Source organism: Chanodichthys erythropterus, chromosome 23, assembly GCF_024489055.1.
Source record: "Chanodichthys erythropterus isolate Z2021 chromosome 23, ASM2448905v1, whole genome shotgun sequence".
Lineage (NCBI taxonomy): Eukaryota > Metazoa > Chordata > Actinopteri > Cypriniformes > Xenocyprididae > Chanodichthys > Chanodichthys erythropterus.
Genome location: NC_090243.1, coordinates 3,115,622 through 3,139,800, shown reverse-complemented (window position 1 = coordinate 3,139,800; position 24,179 = coordinate 3,115,622). Strand labels below are relative to the sequence as shown.

The window sequence follows — 24,179 nt, the reverse complement described above, 5'->3', positions numbered from 1 at the left end:
AAAGTCAAACTACAAGATTAGTGGAAGTAGAAATCAGAGAAGTTCAGAAATGCATATGATATATATATGATATTTATGAAACCCTTATTGAACGCATTCAGAGATCACGGAACATTTAATTGAACTAAACATTACATCAGGGGCTTACAAGGGGGTCTGTGGAAAAGTTTCAGGGGGAAAGAAAAAATAATTTTTTTATAAATTGTTGTCATAATGAGTATGTGGTCAAAAACACTGATCGGTCATCAGTTTTTATATATCGGTGTATACTGGCAATCTTATTATATTGACAGATAAAATATAATACAAAATTTAATACAAAAGATACAGTGTCAGCTTAGAAGAATGTTTTTGTTTTTCAGATTTTAAACATATTTATAAGATTTTCATGGTAAATCTATTTTTATACATGAAATATTTAGGTTAGAAAGTGGGTCACAAGGGGTTTGATTCCCACCTACACAATAGATAAAAATATGGATATCCTTTTTTTAATAATTACATTTGGTTATGCTCATTAATTCCAAATTCCATAATGCTGTGATTTATGAATGAAACTGCTGAGCCAAACTCACAGCAATGCTTTGAGTGTTTTGGGTGGATATTATTGCTACACAGTAGCAAAAGTGTTCTGAGTGGTGAATGGAATAAAAATGAATGGAAAAAATCAAGCGATATTTTTCCAGGGCTGCTGAAAAAGGGGACGGGAACTGTTGAACTCTTATTGCACACAGTGGTTCTCAACCCGCGGCCCGTCACGAATTCAAATGCGGCCCGCATGCCAACCACAATTAAAGGTCCCGTTCTTCGTGATCCCATGTTTCAAACTTTAGTTAGTGTGTAATGTTGTTGTTAGAGTATAAATAAAATCTGTAAAATTTTAAAGCTCAAAGTTCAATGCCAAGCGAGATATTTTATTTAACAGAAGTCGCCTACATCGAACGGCCAGTTTGGACTACATCCCTCAACTTCCTTCTTTAATGACGTCACTAAAACAGTTTTTTGACTAACCTCCGCCCACAGGAATACACAAGAGTTGCGTTTGTAGAGTGTGTTTGTCGCCATGTCGTCGAAACGCTGTTATTTTCATCCCGCATTCCAATCACCGGGTCTGATTCCGGCTCAAATTGATAGGGTAAAATTAAAGACATGTTTACAATAACACTGAGCGCATGCATCTGCATGTTATGGTAAGAGGCGTGACCTTTCTGGGCAAGGTGCGCTAAGCTGCTGTCGAATCACAACACAGGAACCGCTGGCACAATCAGAACTCGTTACGTATTTCTGAAGGAGGGACTTCATAGAACAAGGAAGTCATCAGCCAGTTTTTATGACAGTGGAAACAGCGGTATACAGATAAGTAAATTATGTGAAAAATACTGTGTTTTTTTTACACGCGAAACATGAACACATGTTATATTGCACACAATAAACACAATCAAAGCTTCAAAAAACACGTAAAACGGGACCTTTAAAAAATAAATGATAGTTTTACAATTTATTTTTGTTTTTACATTTAAATTAAAATGGATTTTAAAAAATATAAATTTGAGTTATAAGATTTTATTTGTCATATAAAATCATTTTGGTGAGTATTTATTATTTTCAGACCTGCGCAGACCTATATTTAGGGGGCAACTGTAATTTTGGTCATGTTATCATTACTCAAAAACCTTTTGAAATATATGGATACAATTTTTATGTGAGTAACTTGTATCTGTGTTCTACTTGTTAACAGTCACCAAATGTTTTTACAAGCAATGTTAGAGTCACAATATTGATTGAAACATTAGAAGTCAAATGTAACATCTGCCCCCATATGCGGGGGCGATTTTAAACGCATAAAGTGATTGTATACAGTTTGTGTATGTTCATTGAGCATTATTATCTGATTACTACTGTAAAGCTAATGTCAGAATGTTAGTTTTTATTTGGTGCAATACATTGTTTGCAACATAGGTATAATAATAATATTATCTGCTAATACCATAACATTAAATCTGATTGGTTTGCATTGGTGACGTCATACACTTGCACTTGGACCATAGTGCAGCCCACTGGGAAAAAAGGTTGAGATCCAGAACTTTCGTAAACCGAGTCAAGCATTCAACAGCCCTATAGTATATACACAAAGTTTGCTCAGATTTTTGCCCTGATTTGCAGTCTAGATGAGTCAACAATAATTGCCGAAAATCTGCACCAATCTCAGAGTTGACAAATTTTTACAGAAATTACATTTCGTTGTGCATGTGGGGCACGAACTTACATTTTTAGCTTCAGACTATGATTCCATCCAGTCGGAGGATATCAAAACAATATTTTGACCTGATTTTAACACATATCATATGATGTGTCACTACTGTAACAGAAGCTGTCTTTTATCTACCAGTTTTGCAATAAAATAAAATACAATAACAATACAAAAGTAAATTAACAGAACACCTGTTAACAAAAGCAACGATGACTGAATCAGTTGAGTAGTTGAAACCATGTGCCATGTTTTATTAAGCACAGTAGCACAAGCACAGTAGCACAAACAAAGTATGGTTTAAGACAAGAAAAGTGGTCAATAAGCTACACAGGGTCGCTAAAAGTACCGGAAGTACAAACAGCAAACTAGTCTAAATCTGTAATCCAAAAGCCATGGTCTAGAACAGGCAGAGAAACATACACGTGCACTGTAAACCCGAATAAGTTAGGCTAACTCAAAAAAAAAATTAGGTGATCAATTACATCCATTTTTTTGAGTTATGATGTTCCCAATTTTAAGTTAGCAGAACTGCCAAATTTTGAGTTTTTTGTACTCATGCATGTTAATTGCTCCTAACTTGAAGTATTGAGTTAGCTAACTCATACATTTTGATGGCAATGTAACATGTAACAATAGCATGAGTGCAACAACTTAAACAATGTAACTTGTAACCATGATGGTAACTCTCCAAAAACTCACATTAACAGAAACTCTTCTAAATCAGCCTAACAAAACATTAATTACTACTAAATTTTCCTTACCATTAATCTTGCACACACACACAAAAAAAATTTAACTCTTAATTTTAGCATTTACTCTCCCTTTTGAGTGCCATGGGCAAAACTGGGAAATAAAAAAATCCCAGTTTCAGTTAAACCTAATTTAGTCTAAATTAAAAGAAATTAGTTCATACAACTCAAAACAATGAAACCGTTCAGTTTACTTGAAATATGTCAGTGCTGCATGTGAACTCAAAATAAAAAGTTCTAAATAAAATGAAAACTAAAAAAACTTTCAAATCACATGAGCCAACATTTTATTCACAATACAACATAGATAACATAACAAATGTTTAAACTGAGAAATTTTACAATTTTATGCACAAAATGAGCTCATTTCAAATTCGATGCCCGCTACAGGTCTCAAAATAGTTGGGACAGGGGCATGTTTACCATGGTATATAGTGTAGCATGGTGTAGCATCTCCTATAGTTCCAAGAACTATAGTTTCCTGTTAGCTCAAGGCATGAAAATTGGGATGTTGAGAGCAGATCTGAAATCCTTTAAGTTTTTTGTCTATGCTTGGCTCAGACTGTTGTGTCCTCCACAGGGAACTCAGACTAATCATGAGAGGAATGAGGGTCTGCTCATGCACAGAGAGCAAGATCAAGGGAAAGACAGAATATTAGTGAGAATTAATCTCTAGGAGATCTGTTGTGACTGTCGGCAGCCTCGACTGCTTTGATTGTTCAGTTTAACAAGGGAACCAATTCAAGCAAGAGTAACACTTTTTAACATCATCATCAATATCACCATCCCAGTTAGCAAAAACTATGCTTATGAACCGAACGTTTTGCTTATTGTTCTCATTAAGTTATGAAAATGTTGTTCCTGAACATTAAGGGAACATTTCATTATCATTTTACAAACATTATGGGAACATTACTTTTGAAAGTTTTTTTTTTTTTAAATTACCATCCAAAACGTTTAAAAAAACATTCCATGAATAATGTATAAATAATGTTTTTGTGCTAACGTTTTGAGAACATTTTTAAAAGACCAAATAACTTTGAACAAAATTTCTGTTAACATTTCTGGAAGAGCATTTGTTCGTAATTTTGAGAAAGCCTTGCTGAAATGTTCTGAGAATGTTCCCTGTTAGCTGGGCTCAAACACTAAAACACAGGAAATGACTTCACTACTCAGCATGCGCAATAGATTGCAACAGTGCCTGCCCACTTTTTTTAGTGGTGCTGGTTCCGTAAGTATTTTTTCCATTATTTTTTTCCCACAGGGATTTTAAAAAAAGTTTTTGTTAAAGCATTATAAGCCATGGACCAAGCCAACCAGCTACATTAGACATTTACTGTTTGGGCATGATTATAAAAACAACCTACTCGAACCAAATACCCACAATTTTTTTTATAATGCTTCTGCAATGCTTTCATATTCAGAAATGTTTTTTTGCGTTTGCCTGCATCGGATAAGATTGATAAACTGCCCAAATTGCAATTCAGAAGCAAGTACAAGCTTCTGTCAGTGTTCTACATAATTCTTTAGCCTATCCACCTGTTTCCGCGGGGCGCTACTGTAAAAGAGAACGTGGGTACAACTTCCGGTAAGGCGGCGGAAGTAGCATACCAATGGTATTTTGTATGCTAATTAGCGAAGAGGCTAAGTGTTTTTTGGATCATTCTTTACTTTGTAAAGTTGCAAATCTTTACGAGAGATGTCGTTACGGTGTTCAGGGACAACATCTCAGTTTACTACATTCTTAGTTAATAATATCACAATACAATAAAAAGTTTTCGTGTCCTTAATTGCTCTTTACTTTACTGACCTTCCACAAAAGTGCTGCTGCATGACTAGAGCATCCTGACCCTGCAATACACGAACAACCCGCTGTCTGTACTTCACCCGTCACTGATGCACCAAAGCGATGTGATATTTTACTCCTAATGTGTCGTGTGTGCCAGAGCCAGTCGCATTTCCACTGTCATATATGCGATGCTAAAGGCTTCTTATGTTAACCACTGCGATAATAAATACACACGTTTATGGAAAATATCAGAGACTGCTTGAGGAATGAAGACAATTCTTATGTTATTATAATTGTGTATTTACTTGGTTTAATGTTTTATCTGTCTCTTCCCTGTGCCTGTTGACTCCTGACAAATGCATAGCCTGTATTTGACAGATTCACATACTCCGGTTAACTCGTATAACTCATAACTCCTGTTGTCTTCTCATGAGCTCCCTCTGTTGCTCTGGCTGAAAGGATCGGGATAGATAGACTGAGAGATCGCGCAAACATCCTCGGATAGCAATCATCGCATAATTTAGAGGAAAATAAATAGAAATGCTCAGAAAAGTGACGTAAACATAGGGTATGTTATCAATATATTTCTAAATGTGTAAGCCTTTGGATTTAAAAGCTTTAGTGGAGTTGTTTTTTTGCATTCTTGTGATCTCAAATAAATGGAAGCATGCGCAACTAAATAGGTCTGTGTTTTCTTTTTATGTCAATATAAATATCAGTTAGATTTAGCATGATTGATGTGCACTCCTGACATAAATTAATACATTAAATGTTTTTAATTGTAAAACATTGTTCAAATATTGATGTCTTGATGAATCTTAAATCTTTAAGTAAAAAACAAACGTTCGCAAGTTTGGATCGTTAAATCTTGAATGACTGTCAACTGTTGAATGAATGAGTGTCACGTCCAGCTTGTTTACTTCGAACCGGAAGACGCTCCCACGTTTGACGCAAGGCCTCATGGGGCGTAGGAAACTTGTGGATACAACATATACCCAGCCATCAATTTCTTATTTTTTCTAATCAAATTTTAAGAACATGCTGCAGAAATAGTTTTATATATATACAGTGGGTACGGAAAGTATTCAGACCCTTTGCTATGACACTCATATATTTAACTCAGGTGCTGTCCATTTCTTCTGATCATCCTTAAGATGGTTCTACACCTTCATTTGAGTCCAGCTGTGTTTGATTATACTGATTTGGACTTGATTAGGAAAGCCACACACCTGTCTATATAAGACCTTACAGCTCACAGTGCATGTCAGAGCAAATGAGAATCATGAGGTCAAAGGAACTGCCTGAAGAGCTCAGAGACAGAATTGTGGCAAAGCACAGATCTGGCCAAAGTTACAAAAAAAATTTCTGCTGCACTTAAGGTTCCTAAGAGCACAGTGGCCTCCATAATCCTTAAATGGAAGACGTTTGGGATGACCAGAACCCTCCCTAGAGCTGGCCGTCTGGCCAAACTGAGCTATCGGGGAAGAAGAGCCTTGGTGAGAGAGGTAAAGAAGAACCCAAAGATCACTGTGGCTGAGCTCTAGAGATGCAGTCGGGAGATGGGAGAAAGTTGTAGAAAGTCAACCATCACTTCAGCCCTCCACCAGTCGGGGCTTTATGGCAGAGTGGCCCGACGGAAGCCTCTCCTCAGTGCAAGACACATGAAAGCCTGCAAGGAGTTTGCCTACATGTTGAAAAATACGATTCTCTGGTCTGATGAGACCAAGATAGAACTTTTTGGCCTCAATTCTAAGCAGTATGTGTGGAGAAAACCAGGCACTGCTCATCACCTGTCCAATACAGTCTCAACAGTGAAGCATGGTGGTGGCAGCATCATCCTGTGGGGGTATTTTTCAGCTGCAGGGACAGGACGACTGGTTGCAATCAAGGGAAAGATGAATGCGGCCAAGTACAGGGATATCCTGGACGAAAACCTTCTCCAGAGTGCTCAGGACCTCAGACTGGGCCAAAGGTTTACCTTCCAACAAGACAATGACCCTAAGCACACAGCTAAAATAACGAAGGAGTGGCTTCACAACAACTCTGTGATTGTTCTTGAATGGCCCAGCCAGAGCCCTGACTTAAACCCAATTGAGCATCTCTGGAGAGACCTAAAAATGGCTGTCCACCAACGTTTACCATCCAACCTGACAGAACTGGAGAGGAAGGATCTGCAAGGTGGAATGACAGAGGATCCCCAAATCCAGGTGCAAAAAACTTGTTGCATCTTTCCCAAAAAGACTCATGGCTGTATTAGATCAAAAGAGTGATTCAACTAAATACTGAGCAAAGGCTCTGAATACTTAGGATCATGTGATATTTCAGTTTTTCTTTTTTAATAAATCTGCAAAAATGTCAACAATTCTGTGTTTTTCTGTCAATATGGGGTGCTGTGTGTACAATAATGAGAAAAAAAATGAACTTAAATTATTTTAGCAAATGGCTGCAATATAACAAAGAGTGAAAAATGTAAGGGGGTCTGAGTACTTTCCGTATCCACTGTATATTATCATTTGCGTCAGTGGTACCATTATGCCACTGTAATAAATTGTGCCGTCAGTGTCTGTGAAAGGGAGGAGGCAGATTTCAATTGATTCACCAATTGATGCAGTGTGTGCTCTATGACGTGAGGACAGAATCAATTGCAGCATTATAATTTTCCATTGAGATTTGATTGAAAGCTAGATTCACTTTGCAATTGCTATTTTTCTCATTTGTAATTAGAAAAATAAAGTAATGAGAATTTTTTTTTTTTACTCACAAACTCATCCACAGAAGAATGTCAATTCCAAGTACTTATAGATGATGTGACGATGATCAGTGAAGGATAAATATGAAGCATTCATGACAAGACTTCTTTCCATTACACCATACAAAGAGGAAGTTTTTTACATCGTACTAATCCTTAATGACATTATTCTGCATACACATACAGCTGCATCGTCAGGACTGGACACTGTCTATAAAATGTGTCCTGTTGCAAAAGCTCCCCAAAGATTGGCAATTCCAAAACACTGCTTCTTTTACAAATCTTGTTTCGAATCAGTGGTTCTGATCGTGTATCAAAATGCCAAAGGCTACGTTCACACTGTTAGTTTTGAGGATTGGGGTGGCCAGATTTGGAGTCTCGAAATTTCCCGTTCACACAGCAATTTACAGCAGCGTCTTGAACACTGACTGTATGAATGTACAACGAGACTCAAGCCTATATTCTCTTACCAGTAACCATAGCGACAGTAACCAAAGTAATATCAAAGATGGCGACATCCATAAAACTAAAAAGTCTTAGTCCAACTGAGCCACAAGTTCATCCATCAAATCTTCATTAACCGACAGCAGCATCAATGAAAACATGCGCTAGCCAGACAGCTTTAGCCATTGCACTCACGGCCTTTGCGTCTCGGCCATGACGTGGCATTTGAGTCGCGCATAGAACACGAAACTGACCAGAACAGCTCTGGTGGAGAACAGTGACTGGATCTAAAACCTTCAGATAACACACAGCTCATATTTCCCTCGCTGTAAGTTAACAAAAGTGAAACCACACACACAAAAACCCAAAGCATAGCGGCTCTCTCGCACTGTATGACGTGACAGACACTAGTTGTCCATTCCTGTTCTGTTCACACAGTGTGAATTTTCAGAGAACGCGGTTGTGAGTCCTGAAAATGTATGGGTGCGAGTTCAGTATTCCATGGGGTTTGTACTGTTCACACTGTCATGGGGAAAACAGATAAGTCACATGTGAGCAAAAAAATCAGGGCCACATTTACCTACAGTGTGATCATAGCCTAATGGTATAAGAATGTATACTTAACAGCTTGAATGAGGGAAAGAACTACAATCCCATGAAGCATTGTGAACTGCATAATTGAATTAAAAATGATGGAGAAATATAAAACTGCTCATCTAAAAATGTGGATTATACATATAAAAACAAAATATTTTAAGTGTATTGAAATATATATATATATATATATATATATATACACATATATATACAGAGCTGGGTAGATTACTTTAATGGGTAGATTTTTACATTAGATTAATCAGTTACTGATTACAAATTACATGACAAAATTTGTAATCAGTAATATAATCTCTTATATTACACATTTTTGCTAACGTAATCTGAATTTAAATTTGGATTACATTTAGATTACTTGTGTGCTAACCCTTATTTGATGTCACATATATTGTAGGATAATCTTGATAATCTTGTACTATGTTGACAGATACAAAGAAAAAATATATTCTATTCACCAACAAGAGCTTTAACAGATTGTTGTTAAAGTGCAATGTATGGACAGTTAATATTTCATAATTATAATAATTATGCACAGTTAACACTAATGTTAGTGTTTGCTGATAGTAACACACTCAATAAAACAAAATCACATCTTATGATTTTAAAACATATTTATTTAAAATTAAATTTAGAAAACAGCAACATTACAAAAACAAATATTGAAAAACATGAAATTCACAGCAATATCACTGCTAAATCATATATTTAATCTATATTTCATATATTATTATTATTATTATTATTATTATTATTATATTTTTCACATATATATATATATATATATATATATATATATATATATATATATATATATATATTTCATCTATATTTACGCCATGCTTCGTGAGAGTAGGCGGAGCTAAAGAGCTCTTATGTTTTGTTTTTTGACTCTCTGATGTATTTCTTACAGCATCATGGGTAATGTAGTTTTTCATTATGAATTCTGCTGTGTTCTGCTGATGGCTTCAAAAATAGCAAATATCATAGATTAACACCTTTGTGTCACGTTTTGAGTTTGTTTTTGTTCTGTTTTTATGCTTTTTCCCTGTCTTCAGTTTCTTAGTCAGTTTTCTAGTTAGTAAATTGTTTCAGTTCTCCTTGTGTGCCTGCCTGTTTGTCTTGGTTACAGATTAATTAGTGTCCTCAGTTCAGGTGTGTTTTATTAATTTAGTCTCGTTAATCCCTTGTTTGCTGTGTATTTAAGCCTTCAATTTCAGTCCAGTCTTTGATTATGTTATGTGGTCTTTTGTAGTCTTATTTCCTGGTGCGTTTCCGTTTCCTCTTCTTAGTGTTCCATTATATATTATTGAAGTATTCTCCTTTGTATTTGTATTGTATCCTACAATACCACTCGTGACCCCTTGTAGCTCAAAGTAGGTCTGTCCTTAAAGATTTGTAAGTTATTGTTAAATAATTTTTTTCCCAATAGAAAAAAAATGAATGCCGTTTTTACTTCTGGAACCCAAATGCACATACTCATTCATATGCAAGTATCCTTGTGAACTGTTTCTGATAGTAAATGCATAATAAATTTTTATCAAGCTTATCAGCCTTCTATTTTATTTTGAAAATTGTGTGATTGAGAAAACTTTAGAAATTCTTTCTGTGGTTTGAAAGGGCAGCAAAAGTCAATTTTTACCAAAACACTGTATTTTGTGCCTGGTTTCCCTGTTGTCTCTTGAAAAATGTTTTGAGCAACTGTCTTTAGTCTTGTATGACTCTGGAATCTGAAATACAGGATCATTTGTGTCATTCTTTGGATGTTTGAATGGACTTTATGCATTAAACATGTTTAGTTGCATTAAGATGCATTGTGTGTGTAAGAGTGGTTGGTGTTTGTGTGTAAGTGAAAGGGCGTTATGTGGGGTCATGTCAGTGTTATGCATACCACAGAGAAAAATCGTCCTGGATACAAACTGCCAATGTTGATACCAACTAATGCAAATAAACACTAAATCAAACCAGTCCCATAGCAGTGTTGCCAGAGGACCCCTAAAGATGATGACATCTTTGGAAAGATTTCAGCAATGCTAATATAAAGCAGTTATTATACATTTTCATCTACGCTACTGTTCAAAAGTTTGTGATAAGATTTTAAATATTTTGAAAGAGGTTTGTGCTCAACAACACTGTATTTTATTACAATTATAGTAGAAACAGTAGTGTTGTGAAATATTATTACAACTGTTTTCTGTTTAATACATTTTAAAATGAAATTTATTCTTGTGATGGAAGCTGAATTTTCGGCAGCCGTCCAGACTTCAGATTTGGTGCTCAGTAACAACACCCTATCACTTTTTTCACAGTACTATCACTTTTGATGAATTTATAATGCATCCTTGTTGAATAAGATAATTAATTTCTAAAAAAAAAAAAAAAAAAAAAAAAAAAAATCTTGCTGAACTGAAAGTTTTGAACATTAGAGTACAAAAACTTAATTCACACTGAAAAAAATATTAAAAATGATATTTTATAAAGATGTTTTTCCAAAATGAACTAATTGTCATTTATATTGTCACTGTACTAAATTCAAAGCAAATTATTAAAGGTGCCCTCGAATGAAAAATTGAATTTATCTTGGCATTGTTAAATAACAAGAGTTCAGTACATGGAAAAGACATACATTGAGTTTCAAACTCCATTGTTTCCTCCTTCTTATGTAAATCTCAACTGTTTAAAAGACTTCCGGAAAACACTCGGATCTCAACACAACACCAACTGTTAAGTAACAGTCGGGCTCATTAATATGTATGACCCCAATATTTGCATAATGCCAGCCCATTCGACGCATTAGACAAGGAAAGGCAGTATTAACGGCTGGATCTGTGCACAGACAAGGTAAGCAAGCAAGAACAACAGCGAAAAATGGCAGATGGAGCAATAATAACTGACATGATCCATGATAACATGATATTTTTAGTGATATTTGTAAATTGTCTTTCTAAATGTTTCATTAGCATGTTGCTAATGTACTGTTAAATGTGGTTAAAGTTACCATCGTTTCTTACTGTATTCACGGAGACGAGAGTCGTTGCTATTTTCATTTTTAAACACGTGCAGTCTGTATAATTCATAAACACAACTTCATTCTTTATAAATCTCTCCAACAGTGTGTAATGTTAGCTTTAGCCACGGAGCATAGCCTCAAACTCACACAAAATCAAACGTAACCATCTAAATAAATACTTTACTCACATGATTCGATGTATGCACACAGCATGCATGACGGACATCTTGTAAAGATCCATTTAAGGGTTATATTAGCTGTGTGAACTTTGTAAATGCGCTGTAATATAGTCGACAGCTCGTGTGGCAGAGGAAACGCATCTCTTAAAGGGGCGGCGCCGAGTGTAAATCAGTGCATAGTTAATGATGCCCCAAAATAGGCAGTTAAAAAAATTAATTTAAACAAATCTATGGGGTATTTTGAGCTGAAACTTCACAGACACATTCAGGGGACACCTAGGACTTATATTACATCTTGTAAAAAAACAATCTAGGGCACCTTCAAAGGGGTCATATAATGCCACTTTTACAAGATGTAAAATAAGTCTCTGAAGTCCCCAGAGTGTGTATTTGAAGTTTTAGCTCAAAATACCCCACAGATCATGTTTTTATAGCATGTTAAATTTGTCACACTTTGGGGGTGAGCAAAAACACTCTGTTTTTGTGTGTGTCTCTTTAAATGCAAATTAGCTGCTCTTGCTCCCAAAAAGAGGGTGGAGTTTCAAGAGCTCATGTTAGCAGTGCAGATTACCTCAGAACTTTTCAGCCTTTTATGTTTAAACTGGAGTCGGACAATGACGGAGAGACTCAAGAAGTGACAACGTCTAGAATGCAACATGATGTTTCTGAATGGTTAGTTGATGAATTTTATAGCTGATGTGGGATATCTTAAAGTCATTCATTAGCATATTCTGTCATGATAATCTATACATAATCTCGTGTGGGAACTGTTGTATGCCTACACAGCCAGAAAATATATGCTGCATGAAGACTGAGCAGGTATAGTTTAGTTTAATTACGGTTATGACTTATGTTGTCATCTTGATTTTATGACATGCTATTGTGTTATACCTTATTACATTACCATGGCCTCACCTCTTTGTTGCTTGTTCTCGGGGGCAGGGTTTATGTAAATTGTAGGGTTAGTGATGTCATTAACCCGGGAAGAAGCTCATTGTAGTCCTTAAACAGAGAATTTTTTTAAATAAAATATCTCCCTTTGCAATGAACTTTGAGCATCCTAACTTGGCAGATGTTGTTTATGCTCTAACAGCAACATTACACACTAACTAAAGTTAAAAAAGTGAAATCATAATCAACCACCCCTTTAAAATATCTGGTAAATATTTGCTTTTATATTAATTTGCAGCATATATTTTCCCCCTATCAGATTTATAATTAAAGTGCAATAAATATCATTATTTTGCGCAAAATTTTGCTTTTCTCTCAAGTTTTCCACAGAATCCCTATAAAGGCCTGTTCACACCAAGAATGATAATAAAGATAACGATAAAGATATAGTTCAAAAAATCGTTCTACATAAAAAAGAATAGCACTGTCCACACCACAGCTACACTCTAAAAATAAAACATTGGTTCAACAACAAAAAAAAATATGTTAACATTTTCCACTAGAATTTTTAACTTAAGCAAAATGGGAGAATTACATTAATTCAAAGCAATATTTTGAGTTGATCCAACATAATGTTTTAAGTAAGGTGAAGACGCTTTTTGGACACAATAAAACGCATTTCTAAGTAACTAACTTACCAAGCACCGCTTGTCAAGTCAAGTCAAGTCAAATTTATTTATATAGCGCTTTTACAATTGGTAATTGTTTCAAAGCAGCTTTACATATTAGAAGCACAGAAAAAAGGGAAGTGGTAAAAATAAGCTGTACAAGCAAGCGTGGTAATATGTAACATATACAAGATGGTGCTACATTAAGCCAATGTCGGCTGACTCCCAGGGGTGGAAAAAAACCCCTAGGAGAAAAACCCAGCGTGCTAGCATTGGGAAAAAAGTCCTAGGAGGGAAAAAACCCTTGGAAGATATATATATATATATATATATAGTTATATATATATATATATAACTATATATATATATATATATAGTTCGTCTAAATTAAAAGAAGTGTTCATACAACTCAAAACAACGAAACACGTTTACACGTCATCAGATTGTATTTTACATTAACAGAACTTAAAATTAAATATTTTTGATTAACTGAAAATATTAAACTATGACAAGTCATGATAGTATTTCGAATCAATAGGCATAATTTGTGTTTCATCCAAGCTCAATAAAATAACAATTACACGTAAAAAGTCTAACAGCATTTCAGAACTTGATTTTTTATTTCACAACAATATATATATTTAAGTAATGACTAAAGGTCCCCTGAATTAGTTTTTAGACGATATCTTTGGGCCACTTTCACAACGGGGCCATTTTTTTGTTTTCCAGCTGTTGAATGATAAAACACTGACAGCCAATCAGAATCCATTCTAATTTAAGGGCGCGCAAATTTAAAATAGCAGATGACATTGAGGAGAAGTTATTCACCAAGGTCCAGAAAAAGCCACCTTTTTTTGACAAATCAACCCCTCATCTGATACTTTAAAGAAAATTAATATATATGGAAAACAATCAGTCATACCCTTGGAATAAATCGTGAGATCATTATACCAAGCTAGCAAACGGTGTATCATAAAAATTACCTCAGATATCCAGCGCTAGTTTCGACAACATTGTCTTGCTTCCTTTAAAGTTGCAGTGAAATTATTACGTGTTGTTTTTATTCCGCAATATTGACTTTGTCAGCTAAATTCACTGTTAGATTAGATCGATTACACTAGCTATTCACTCAAAACATAGCACGCTGAGGACATCTGCTGGTTAAAGCCGTGTAACTGCAACAAGAACAGCAAAAACATGTTGTGCACACTTTGAAACCGCAGCGCGTGAGCTTAGAATATCAGACTGTTATCGTTCATCGGTGTGGACACAATAGTTATTGTTATAGTTATCTTTATATTTATCATACTTGCTGTGAACGGGCCTTAAATTCCGAATCCCATGTGAAAAAAAACTGCATTATATCAGGACTGGCTGTATATCAGCAACCGTATATATTTTCTTTTCTTTTTATCTAATGTTCAGTTCTTCAGTTTAGTATGGCAGTTTCCAGTCTGGTGGTTTGTTGACTCTCCTCTTTGATAATGTAGAGAACCAGACTCCTGTTTCTGTTTGTCTAAGGTGCAGGTGTGCCCTCATTGTTGACAATGGACAGAACAGAGAGTCTGTCATAGACATGTGAACCAGAATGCATATATAGAGGGATAAACTGTACTTTAGACAGAAGATTTCAGATAACAACATTTGTTCAGCCATTTTTTAAAGACAGACTGTAACAGTAGACCAGTAACCCCTGCTCTGTTGTAACAGTCGACTGTGAAAACATGATTGACTCTCACAGTTCTCACACTTTTTCTTCAGAATCCAGAGTTCCAGTGATGTGTTACTCATCATTATCACATGAGGGAAGGTTGTAAAGTTGTACAGGATGTTCTCTGACCCTGACCAAAAGTAGTGGGTCATGGTTAATAAGTCTAAGTTGCAACTGTCATTTAATGAAAAAGACAAATGTGATTAGTCAAATCTCATTTAATACATAACCTAGATGAGTGCAAGATGCCTAGAAGTCTATGATTCTGAACACAAATTTATATCATACTCTGATTCAGACTTTTTATGGCCTTTAATAGTTTTTATTTGTGTTAAATGAAAGATAAAAAGTTGAAATGAGGACATAAAAAGTTGTTTAGACTACAATTATTAGACAAAGTTAGAATTATGACATGAAAAGTAATTATTACAAAAAAGTTATGACATTTTATATCGTATTCAGATTTTTAATTCCTTTTTAATTGGATTTAAGGACAGACACTATGGAAGCCCATTTCCACCACATAATAGGAAAGAAACTGCTTCGGTAAATCATAGTTATGACATAAGCTGAAATAATGAGACACTAATTCATATATATGACATAAAGAGTTAAAATGATGACAAAAAGTTGAAATGATAAGAGATGGCAACTAATATTTGAGGCAAAAAATTATGACACTAAATCATTATGAGACATTTGACATTTTGACATTTTTGTTTCATAATTTTGTCTTTTTGTTATTATTCAGACTTTTTACATCATTTATGACATTATCTGCTAATTCTGACTTTTTGTCAGTTTCAAATTCATAAATACGACTTTGTATGCCATAATTATGACTTTTTATTTCATAATTATGATTTACCAGTGTATCCAGAGGCCTGCAACCCTTTTTAACTGTAGCAATCTCAGAACTGAAACAAACTTCATTCAAACCATTCAGATTGTTTCAATTCAACATGAAATGCCATTCACGCCTTATTATACAGCAGAAACATGAGGTATTTTTGAGTAAAACAGGAACATTTAAAAATGAGTAAAAAAGTAGGGCAAGGGCAGGACTTGATTTTATCCACCAGGAATTGTTTGGATTGTGAAAGGTGGCCTCTGTATGACAGAAAGGTGAGGACTGAAAAGTAAGAAGACCTGGTGATGTCAACTAAAAAATGAACGTCATTTCAGAAGCAGAGCAAGTTATTACATTTTGATGAAAGAAGACACCCTTTTTTCTTTGGAATAAAATGAATCCCTCATAATACGACCAAGAATGTGTCTTAAAGTAAATGGATCAATTTTGAAGAAAGAAAGAAAGAAAGAAGCATTAGTTTAATATTTTATGTCACTCCAACCTACCTGAGAAAAAGACACTAAAGCAACTCTAAAAGCTTTCTTATGTTTTATACTGGACATATTGATGTCACCTGATATATCAAAGTCACTCTTTGAACTGGACTTTTGAACCGTTCTATTGAGCAAACCCTCAAAACTCTTGCCAAATCTGGGCCTTTTGATTTGTGGATTTGGCTGTGTTTAGGTTTGGCTTGGGCACCGTCTCCATTCTCAGATTCATGAAGATAGAGGAGGACACTGTCTACTCTCTGTGAGTGAACTTACTGAAGTATATCATTACCATTAACCTGACTGGGTCGCATTCCTTTCCAGTGCACATGTCACTGGAGTTTGTGGTCACTTTATGGGCCACAAAAGTCAAATATCTTGTATTTTCATACATAATGCTCGTCATCATTTCACAGGTCCGCATCCTAATTTACTCTTCAAATTTCATAAAGATTGTCACTTTATCATGTATTTAACCATGGGCATTATTCCATACCGAGTTTTAAACTACTTCGAAGACGAGAAACCTTTATAAGGGTTCTGAACTGTAGTGTATGTGAGTCAGGCTGATTTGGAGTGAGTTAAAACGAGCTGAGCTGAAATTATAAACCTCTTGTGGGCAGGTCTACGACAGCCTTTATTAAAGAACTCTTTGTTTACTGTTTGTTTCAGGTCATTTTGATTGACTAAAGTTGAAAGCCAGGGTACTCTCGGAAAAAAAAAGCCATCAAGAGTGCTTGAGCAGCATGCTCACTTTGGATCACAGCAAATGTCTGAAACACTCTTTTCACGTCTACAGATATCGGCACCTCTTCAGACAGAACTGTAGAAATCAATACATTCTTGGTGATTAAAATAAAAAAGTTAAAAGTGACTTTGCTAAATAAATAAATGTTTTAATTGTTAAAGGTGCAATATGTAAGATTTCTGTCCGCTAGAGGCCTATTCAAAACAAAGGCGTAGCTTGATGACGCAAAGTTTAAGTGCGTAATCTTGGGACATGTGGTCTTCACATCACAGCCGGTGGAAACAATCGGGATAGGACTCGGGAAGAAATCATGTTCATGCAGAGCAGGACAGAGTGTTGTGGGAGCTGAACAAGGCCGCTGGAGCGATTGCTCAACACGCGCCACGAGCAGCTGAACTTTTATTATGTCAGAGTCGCTGCCGCTGCTTCCGCTTTTCCGGTCATGAGTATGAGGTAACGCAGCTCTGTTTATCATATTAGATACATTTGAGTGTGTTGAAATGATGTTATAATGTTACTCTGTGCGTTCGCTCGGCGGCTGCTGTGAGACACTGTTGCACACTGTAGTAAGATCAATTTTAGAATATCATTAATAAATGCTGGATGGCTTGTGTTGATAAATGGCATGCAATTCATTTTAAAACGTATTGTATGATGGAGAAAATGCTGTATTACTGTTACTAAAAATAAAGCTACATCTGATTGCTATGTTAGCTACTTGACAAAATAGTGTTTTTCTCTGAGGCATGATAAAGCATGGTACTCACAAAAAATCAAGAAAATTGGATTTAAACAATAAGACTAAACGTGTTGAGCTACTGTATATAACAACAATTAGTTTTCTGTCTATAAACGTAACCAAACAGTTGTTCCCTTGTCTATTAAAACATGTAATATTAAAGCGTCTTTGGTGTTTCCATGGTTTCTACATAATAAAACCGGAAACCGAGGGTAACGTGGGTATGACGCAATTGAAAGGCGACTCCTCACATGTCCCGGAGCCTTGGTTAAAAATGCAATTTTCTCACAATTTACAAATAGTTGGAATTTTGGGATATTGTAAGAACTCAAGAGAACAAAATATATAACACATGGCCTAGTGGTTTTTGGATATTTTACTGCAAAAATATTACATATTGCACCTTATATACTACTACTACTTCTACTACTACTACTACTACTACTAATAACAAACCCTCTAGAAATCATTACAATTTTAAACAAATAATAAATAATTTAATTAATTTATTGATTAATATTACTAATGATAAAAACCCTCTAGAAATCATTAAAATTAAAAAAATAATAATAATAATTTATTGATTATTACTAACAATAAACAACCCTCTATCAATCATTACCATTTAAAACATAATTACATTTATTTATTTGAGTAATAACATAATAAAACAACCCTCTATAAATCATTACCATTTTAAACAAATAATTTAATTTATTGATTTAAAATAATAATAAGATAACCCTCTATAAATCATTACCATTTAAATAAATAATAAAGTAATGTAATGATTATTAATAATAAACAACTCTCTATAACTGATTACTGTTTTAAACAATGTAATTAATTTATTGATTAATAATATAACAACTAAATAAAATAAATCATTACCATTTTAAAATATAATTTTATTTATTTAATAATAATAATAACAATAATAATACTTTTTAATTAATTAATTTTAATAATTAGTTAGTTAATTAATAATAATAAATCACCCTCTAGAAATCATTACCATTTAGAAATAAATACATAATGTAATCCATTTGATTAATAATAATAATACTATTAATAATAATATAATTAGCCTTCTGGAAATCATTTCCATTAAAATGCATATGATTAAATTTATTTATTGATTAATAATAATAATAATAGTAATAATAATCTGGTTCTCATTGCAGGTGGCTTCTGTAATGAAATCTTGAAGCCAAAAGACATTATGTCTCTTCTCTCTGCCCAGAATGTGCCAACCTTGTCTTGAACCGAATCAACCTGGCCCTTTTCCTTTTGACAAAAGACACTTTGGTGTAGAATGAAGCTCTCTCACGCTCTCTTGGACAACCTGCACAAAGATGCAGCCTGCCACCTGCATTAAACTGCTGCTCTATCTGTAATGTACTGTATGTTAGCAGCTAAAACATACAGCAGCCCTTTGTTTGTGATTGCTACTGTCTGATATATGAGACTATCAAATATGTGAATCAAAAATATAATACACTTATAGTTTCACTTTGTTTAATATTGCAGTTCCAAGAGCCACTAATAAAATAACTTTTTGATAATGTTGAAGCAACTTGCTTCTTTGACAAAAAAGTTGCATATAATCATAATTACATTACTTACTTAAAAAGTGATTACTCAAGGAAGTGCACAAAACAAATGTTTTTCCATATATGCAACATGACATAGACAACATATAAGTGCTGTAGTATAAGGCATTATTAAGGCAGTTATGCTTGGCAAATACAAAATACACTTTCAGGTGAATTTGATTTCAAATTCAACAATCCCTGATAGTTTTACACCAGAAATGTAATGGGTTGCTACAACCACCATTTTTATTTATAATTACAGAGGATATAAAAAAGTCTACACATCCCTGTTAAAACAGCTGTGATGTAAAAATTTAAACAAAGATAACTCATAGCCCAGACAGATGGAGAATACTGTTGTCACATGTAGAGAGCAACCAGTACAACCAGAAAGAGCTGCAACTCTTTTAATGTTGCTGTAGGCCTCTTGACAGCCTCTCTGACCAGTTTTATCTTTGTCCTCTCATCAATTTTAGAGGGACACCCTACTTTCTGTACTTGCTGATGACTGTCTTCACTGTTCCATAGTATATTAATGCCTTGGAAATGTTTTTGTAACCCTCACCTGATCAATTCTTTTAAAGCAAGGGTGCCCAATCCTGTTCCTGGAGATCTACCTACTGTACCTGCAGACTTCAGCTCCAACCCTGATAGAACACACCTGTAATTATCAAGTGCCCCTGAAGATCTTAATAAGATGGTTCTGTTGAGTTTGATCAGTGTTGGAGCTGAACTTGGCAGGAAGTATCTCCAGGAACAGGACTGGGCAACGCTGCTATAAACAATGAGATCATGTTGATGCTTTGTAAGCTCTTTGTGGACCATGGCTCTCAGAAAAATCTTTCAGGAACAGCTGAGATTTATTTGGAGTTTGGAGTTACTTCAGGTGAGACCATGTGTGTCTACGGTTTCATGCTGCATCCTAATATGCCTATACTTCCCTACTATGTAGTATGCGAAAAACAGTGTGTGAGTCGAGTAGCATGTCCAAATTCATATTCATAAAACAGTGACCTATATTACTTCCAGCAAGATTCAGAAGTGCGCATTCGATGGGTACTTTACTATCCCATGAGGCCAGAGGATTTGTGAATGTAAAGAGACGCAACTGATGCCGTAGGTCACATGACAATGACAACATGGCGGATGTAGTAGATCCGGATTTCATAGAGAACATACTGATTTCTACGGAGCCTCTAAGGGACATGGAGGTGGAAAAAAATATGGGATGGGAGGAAAAATAAGTCAATGCTTTTATGTTTTCTTGCAAATGTTTTGTGTTCCCCTGATAATCTTTACATTTGCATGCAAAACCATTGCGTTCCCCTGAGTAACTTTGCGTTCACTCGCAAAACTTTTTGTACAGAGCCCAGCACATGACATGCAGAAAAATACATTTTAGGCTAGATCGTGCACACGATTTACTAATTTTTTCCCTCGATTTGCTAAATCGAACGAAATAGGAAATCGTGCACACGATTTAGCAAATGGAGGAAACGAAATAGGAAATTGTGTGCATGATTTTAGGAAGTGGAGGGAATGAAATGGGAAATTGTGCGCATGATTTAGTGAATGGAGGGAACGAAATAGGAAATCGCGCGCACGATTTAGCAAACGGAGGGAACAAAATAGGAAATCAAGCACACAATTTAGCAAATGGAGGGAATGAAACAGGAAATCATGCACACAATTTAGCAAATGGAAGGAACGAAATAGGAAATCGTGTGCACGATTTATCGAATGGAGGGAACGAAATAGGAAATTGTGCTCACGATTTAGCAAATGGAGGAAATGAAATAGGGAATCGTGCACACGATTTTAGGAAGTGGAGGGAACGAAATAGGAAATTGTGCGCACGATTTAGGAAGTGGAGGGAACAAAACTGTACACGATTTAGCAAATTGAGGGAACAAAATAGGAAATCATATGCACGATTTATCAAATGGAGGGAACGAAATGGGAAATCGTGTGCACGATTTATCAAATTGAGGGAACAAAATAGGAAATCATGCGCACAATTTAGCAAATGGAAGGAACGAAATGGGAAATCGTGTGCACGATTTATCGAATGGAGGGAACAAAATAGGAAATTGTGCTCATGAGTTAGCGAATGGAGGAAACTAAATAGGAAATCGTGTGCACAATTTTAGGAAGTGGAGGGAATGAAATAGGAAATTGTGCGCATGATTTAGCAAATTGAGGGAACAAAATAGGAAATCATGTGCACAATTTAGCAAATGGAAGGAACGAAATGGGAAATCGTGTGCACAATTTAGCAAATGGAAGGAACGAAATAGAAAATCGTGTGCATGATTTAGGAAGTGGAGGGAACGAAATAGGAAACTGCGCACAATTTAGCGAATGGAGGAAATGAAATAGGAAATCGCGCTCACAGTTTAGCAATGAAATAGGAAATCTTGTGCATGATTTAGCAAGTGGAGGGAACGAAACAGGAAATCGCACGCACAATTTAGCAAATGGAGGGAGCGAAATAGGAAATCACGTGCACGGTTTAGCAACGAAATAGGAAAGCGTGCACACGATTTAGCAAATCAAGGGAACTAAATAGGAAATTGTGAGCAAGATTCAGTAAATCGAGGGAACAGATTAGTAAATCGTGAGCACGATTTACTTTTTTTTCTGTATATCATGTGCAAGGCTCTGTACTTTTTTGCTCTTTGAACGCAAAGTTTCTAGGTGAAACGTAAAAGTTTTCATGAGGGAACGCAAAAACATTGACAAATAATTTTTCCTCCATTTTCCTTCACCATGTCCCTTTAGGGCTCCGTATATTTCAACTGAATAATGACTGTTTAGTATTGTCTTTTTAGATCTGCTTTACAGCAGAATTGAACTCTGTTTGGATCATTGAATCATTTTTTCCCTCTATTATCACTGTAAAGATGCTTTGAAACAATCTGTATTGTATTTAAGCGCTATATAAATTAAGGTGATTTGACTTAATGGTCGCAAAATAAGTTTCAAACCAAATGTAGTACTACTATACAGTATGCGATTTCGGACAGAGCGTCATATGAGCTTGTTGATTAGTTCATTCTGAACACAGCCACACACACAATTTTAAAAGGGTTTGCACAATTGTGCAGTTAGCTTCTTTTAAGTCTTCTTTGGTTTTCATTGGCACTGCATAGATTGTAATTTTTACATTAAAGGTGCAAAAGTTCTGATATGATTTATCTTTGTTTAATTTTTACAACACAAAAACCAGCTGTTTTAACAGGGGTGTATAGACTTTTTATATTCACTGTAGCTATAATAAAATATTGTAATAAGTGTCTGCACTACAACACTCTGTACCTCTCAGGTTTTCCCCCTGACTTTATTTAATTGGCACAGTTGTGATTTCAGGTGTCATGTGTTTCCTCTTTGGCTACTGAACTCCTATTTAGAGTCCTGCCTATTGATCTTCCTGAGTCTCTTCGTTTTCTCCTGCCGGACTGTTTCTGCTTCCAGACAGGAAATCTCAGTGAGCCTCTGAACAAAAGATGCCGAGGCACCCAAGTGTGGATCAGGGTACGACTGGCCTGAAAAACAATTACCGACCCACAGGCTGGTTAGACAAGAGCACAGTTTGCTTATTCAAGTTTACACAGGTAACGTTCACCTCATACAAAAGACTGGGGATTTGAATAATGTCCTTGTGTCTGGCAGGGAGGATGAGAGGTGTGTGTATACTTAAGTGTTAAGTAATGTTTATGAGTTTATGAATAACACATGTGAAATTCATCAATGTTTGCGTTCTGAATCTCTAACAGGAGTGAAGCGAGAGATCTTACCTGTTATACACTGAGCAAATACCTAAATAGCACAGTTTTACAGACAAGGCTTAAGCCTAGTCCCAGACTAAAATGCATGTTTGAGCTATTTTAACTAAAAGTAACTTTTACTGACATTTCTTAAAATTTGTCAGAGCCATTGTTTTGTCTCAATATGCACACAAGTAATTTTTTCTTCTAAGGTATGTTTATAAAAGCTGCTTAAATACCCGAATTGAACTAAGGCTTAATCCTGGCTTAGTCTAAGCCATGTCAGTTTACCAGCACCAACTGACATAAATAAGCTTAAAACAATACTCTACTTATAAGAGTTATCTATGGAAGCTTGTTTCCGCCACGGAATAAAAAAATAAAAAAAGGTAACTGCGAGTTGCATTGTGAGTTGCAATTCGGACTTTATAACTCGCAATTGCGAGTTTATATCTCACAATTCTAAGAAAAAAACACAATTGCGAAATATAAACTAGCAATTCTGACTTTATTTTTTGCAATTTCGAGTTTATAACTCAGAATTCAGCCTTTTTTCTTGTATCTCACAGTTCTGATTTTCTTTTTCTTCTCAGAATTGGGAGTTTATGTCGCAATTAGGACTTTATAACTCACAATTGTGTTTAAATGTCGTAATTCACTTTTTTTTTTCCTCAGAATTGTAAGATATAAACTCTGAATTGCAAGGTATAAAGTCAGAATTGTGAGATAAAAAGTTGCAATCTTATGTTTTATTAATGTTTTCATTCCGTTATGTTTTATTCAATAGTTATCACTTGTTAAATGACAATAAATCAGTTGATCACTGCTAACTTGTTAAAAATGAAATGCTCACTTTTGTTGTTAGCACCAACAGGGACGAGATTGCGAGCTCTGTTTGTTACCCTTGGCCTGAAAAAAAAAGAAGCAAATAATACA

The 24,179-nt window shown here is 35.2% G+C and overlaps 1 long non-coding RNA gene across 1 annotated transcript; it reads left to right on the top strand.

Annotated features, from left to right (window-relative positions):
* Nucleotides 1-16,574: 16,574 nt before the first annotated feature.
* On the top strand, nucleotides 16,575-23,855 carry LOC137013469 (uncharacterized). The gene is made up of 3 exons (XR_010893735.1): nucleotides 16,575-16,656; nucleotides 17,067-17,240; nucleotides 19,066-23,855. It is a non-coding gene; the product is annotated as an uncharacterized lncRNA (long non-coding RNA).
* Nucleotides 23,856-24,179: the final 324 nt, after the last annotated feature.